Here is a 4,475-nt window from a genome sequence, read left to right as displayed (position 1 = left end):
TAGGGAGTAATAGGACATAGGGATAGGTAAGTGGGGCAGGACCAGATAGGGAGAGTCTGGGAAGCCCAAGAGAGGATTTGGGTTTGATTCAGTCAGTAGGGAGTCATTTTAGGTTCTTGAGCAAGGTACTTCTTGAACAAAGTGGCATTTGGAAAGGTTAATCTGGGGGTAATATGAAAGATGAAGTGGAGAAAAGAGAGAAAGAATCCAGAGAGATAGGACAGTGATTCAGAGCTGAGTGGGAGGGAGCTTGGTCTGGGTTGGTGGCGAAAAGGAAGGGGAGTCAGGGACAGCTCTGAGAGACATTTTCAGAGGTAGAAATGTGGAGATTTGTAGACAAACTAGCTATCGGGGGTGGGGGTGGGGGTGGGGGGAGAAGAAAAGTAAGCCTCTGAGGAAATGGAAGTAGCTGGGTTGAGAGTGTAGAGGACTAGCAGTGTGCCAACTGACATGGTCTGACTGAGGATAGGAACCGGTTTGCGGAGCAGATGATGATGTTGGCTTTGGAGGTCGTGAACTAGAGGTGACCGATGGAGCCAGGTGGAGCTTTTTTGTGGAAAAAATGGGACTCAAGACAAGAGCATAGGCAGGAGATTCTGGCTGGTGATGTGGACTTGGAAGTCTTCTGGGTCAAGGCTGGATGCAGCTGAAGCTTTGGCTGTCAGACGGAGGGAGTGGAGGGAAGAGGGGAAGGACTAAAGTTAGAATTTGGGGGAAAACCCCTTCTTTGTAACATGGCAACAAAGGAGACTTGATCCTGGAGACCCCAGGGAGTCCACGTGGGATCTGAAGTGAAGACAGGCTGCAGACAGGTTGAGCAAGAAGAGCGCTGGGTAAGTGTCACTGGGTGTGATGAACACAGGGCCACTGCGAGCTCTTGGGAGCACAGTATTAGAAGAGACAGTCAAATTAGGGATGTGGGGTGGTGGGTAGGAACCCATTACTTGCACAGTTTATCAGTGAAAGGAAAAAGAGGTTGGGCGCCAGTCAGAAGAAATGTTAGTATCAAGAAAAGGAGTTTTCCTTTTTTTGCCAGGGAGTCAGAAGAGGTTTGTAGGTGGAAGGGAGAAAGCTTATAGACAGGGAACACTGAAGATGCTAGATTAATTGTTGCATTAGATATCTGGAGAGGTGAGACAAAAGTAGGTTCCCTAACAAATACAAGAGCTTAGTTTTGGTGAGCAGAGGAGAAAACTCTTTTTTTTTTTTTTTTTTGAGACTAAAAGGAAAAAAGAGTTAAGAGGATAAGTGAAAAGAGATTGATGTGGAAATATCTTCTACCTCTACCTTTCTGTTGGGCTTCGGTCCTGTGAGTCCAGACAGTTTCAACTGGAGTCTTTGCTGCCACTTGGACTTCAGCCAGCCTCAGACTCAACTCGGTGTGTCTTTCCAACTCCCCACACTAGCTCCTTCTCTTGTGTTCCTTGATTCTGTAAGTGGCATCTCCCCTCTCCCAGTCATGATAATTAAAACCTTGGTATTGTCTGTGAGGAGTTTCTCTCCTCTAATAAACCCTACTGAATGATCTTTCATCATCAGCCCTTGTTGTTCATCTTCAGCCTCGGCCCTAGTCCAGGACCTGTTATGTTGCCCATGGCCTCCTTTCTTGTCCCATGGAATTTGCTCTCTCACCCCCACTCCAGGTTAGCACCTGCAGGCAGATGGCACTACTTTTATCACATTGCTGCCTGGTTTATGAACCTACAGTGACTCCCCAGTGTCTTCAGGGTCAAGTCCGTACTTCATAGCTCACCTCCAGCCAGGCTGCTCTTCTCACTTCCCAAGGGCATCATCTACCCCTGCACCCCCACTCTCCAAATCCAACTCATTCTTCAAAGACTTGAGCCACCCCTCCTTCTTCTGGGAGCCTTCACAGCTCACAGGACCAACTGTATTCTCTGAATTCCTAAAACACTCACTTGTTTATACTCATTTTCTCACTTCATCGGTGGTATTGTATTGTTTTTAGGCCTTTCATACACATAAGGCTTATCTCCCCCACTGAAGTTACTTGTTATTTGCAGGTGAGGAAAAAGATCTTTTAAAAAAGCTTGTGATTCATCAAAAACAAAAACAAATCACCTCCTCCTAATATAGGTAAAACAAACATGGTAAAATATAAGCAGTTGTTTGTATTCACTATATGATTCTTCAAATTTCTCTCTCAGACAATAACCTCATCCCACTTGGACAGAGGAACTGGACATCATTATGTCCAGGTCATCAAGACGATGTTATTTTGGAATAATACCCATTGTGTGCAATTCTTAGAGTAAATATCACCACTCCGTCTGTGCAATGCCAGGCACTGAAGGGGAGTGGTTTCTTTTGCAGCAAAGGAAAACGTCTCTTTTTGACACATTCTTGATGCCCCAGAATGATGCTTAATTCAATGTTTATTGTTCCTTTTTGATTCTCCTTCGCTTCCATCCATCATGAGTTGAGCTTTAGGTCACATCATTTTCCAGGAACTTCCTGGGGAGTATTGAGAGGACTTTGTTGTCCTAGAGATGGAATGTTGTTAATATTTCTAATATTGTATTTGTACAGGCTATTTCTATTAGCAGTAATTGCGCCTCGGATAAACCTCATTGGCTATGATACTGCCACTGCGCAAAGCTATATACAGGCTGTTTCTACAGTAATATATTTTAGAACATATCAATGGCATCCAAGCTTCATCCTGTGCCACCAGTCATCAATAACTTGATTATTGGCACCTTCTGTCCAATTGTGTTTGATAATCCTTTGGGGAATAGAAGAGGTGTTAGAATAAACTGAAGCTATAGAAAGTGGTAAAGGTGAGAAGGTGACAAAAATCTCCCTGACTATAAATATCAGTAAAACACTAGAACCGATGACCAAGGGGTCCTTCTCAGATGTTGGAGAATTAACACTTTTACTTGACAAGCTTCTTTCTGCTTCTGGAGGTAGGCAGTATGGTATGGCATGGTGGTTCTCAACTGGGGGCAATGTTGTCCCCTAGGGAACATTTGGCAATATCTGGAGACAGTTTTTTGATTGTCACCACTTGGCATCTAGTGGGTAGAGGTCTAGCGTGCTGCTCAGCATCTTATAATGCACAGGACAATAAAGAATTTTCCAGCCCCCAAATGTCAATAGTGCTGAGGTTGAGACACCCTGGTATAGCCAGAAGATCATGGGCTTTGGATCAGATAGGCCTGGCACTAACCAGGGGTAGAATCTTGGGTAAATTGTTTAATCTCTCTCATTTTCAGTCTTCTGCAAAATCGGACTAAGAATGCTTATTTCACAGGTTGGGAGGATTAAATACGAAAACTGTATAAAAAGCATCTGGCCATTTCTGACACACAGTGGTAGCGCAAGACATTCTAGCTAGTTGCCCTTGTTGTTCCTGCTTTTTTAAGTGAACATGCTTATGCAGAGGCTGGGGGATCTCCAGAAGAGGTGTTGTGTGGGGCTTTTGCTAGGGCGTGGGAGAGGGTGCCAGAGAGGTGCATGATGGAGTTCAGGAATCAGGAGGCTAGGGTTTGGGCTTCCGCTGTCTTTTATTCCTTCATTCAATCATTTGTTTGACAGATATTTATGGGGTGCCTGCTGCGGCTGTGTACTGTGCTATGGGAGTGTATAAAATCATTACAAGAAAGAATATAGAGCAGGAAGGGAAGGATATAAATATGCCCCTTCAGGGAGCACCTGGATAGAAGGGGTGGGAAAGGAAGACAAGCCTGTGAAGGAGGCTGAGAAGGTCAGGCAAGAGAGCAGGAGGTGAACACTCCCCTTTGCACTACTCTACTTCTCTGAATGACTTGGGCAAGTGACTTTAACATCTGTGTAAGATGAGGATAATAGCCCCCTCTCCGCTTTCCTGCATAGGGCTGCTGAGAGACTCAAATAAGATACTATATGTGAAAGTTCTTTATAAGTTGTATGTTATATCCAAATATATGTAGATAGTTCCTTCTAAATCGAGCATTCTAGTACTGCACATGCCCCTTCTGACAAGCATGATTTTATTTAATCTGACCTCTGTGGGACCTTGCCAGTCCAGGAAGAAAGCAGTCCTTCTCAATTTGGTTTCCCAAAGAGACTGGATGGGGCACCCTTGTTACAACAGGTCAGGACACGCCTGTTCTCTCCCCCTCCGCGAAAGTATAAAAATGCCAACCCCCCGCCCTCGAGGCCCTGGCACACTGCCCTGTGCCTTCTGGAGGAGCTCAGCGAGAATGGAGTTCTTGCTTCCGCCAAGCCTCAGGTGGGTGCAGTGAATCAGTCCTTTCCTGCTCCTTCTCTGTCTGCATGCAGTTCAGACTCCTCCTGCCACTCCTTTGTGTGTGAATGACTGGCAGCAAAATAACTAGGACATGATTGACGGCCACAGGGCTGTTGGATCAATAGAGCTGCTTGAAATCGTGTCTACTGAGGAGTGAAGGAACAGAAAGAATCAGCTGGGAGGACAGAGGAATTAATTCAAGGAAGTAGAGAAGAAATTG

The 4,475-nt window shown here is 45.2% G+C and overlaps 1 pseudogene; it reads right to left on the bottom strand.

The window, feature by feature from the left end:
* Positions 1 to 2,514: 2,514 nt before the first annotated feature.
* On the bottom strand, positions 2,515 to 2,621 carry LOC115942355 (U4 spliceosomal RNA; annotated as a pseudogene).
* Positions 2,622 to 4,475: the final 1,854 nt, after the last annotated feature.

This window comes from Leptonychotes weddellii, chromosome 1 (assembly GCF_054177405.1).
Source record: "Leptonychotes weddellii isolate Sample4059 chromosome 1, ASM5417740v2, whole genome shotgun sequence".
In the NCBI taxonomy this organism is placed as follows: domain Eukaryota; kingdom Metazoa; phylum Chordata; class Mammalia; order Carnivora; family Phocidae; genus Leptonychotes; species Leptonychotes weddellii.
The sequence above is the reverse complement of the archived record's forward strand: the minus strand, read 5'-3'. Positions and strand labels throughout refer to the sequence as shown.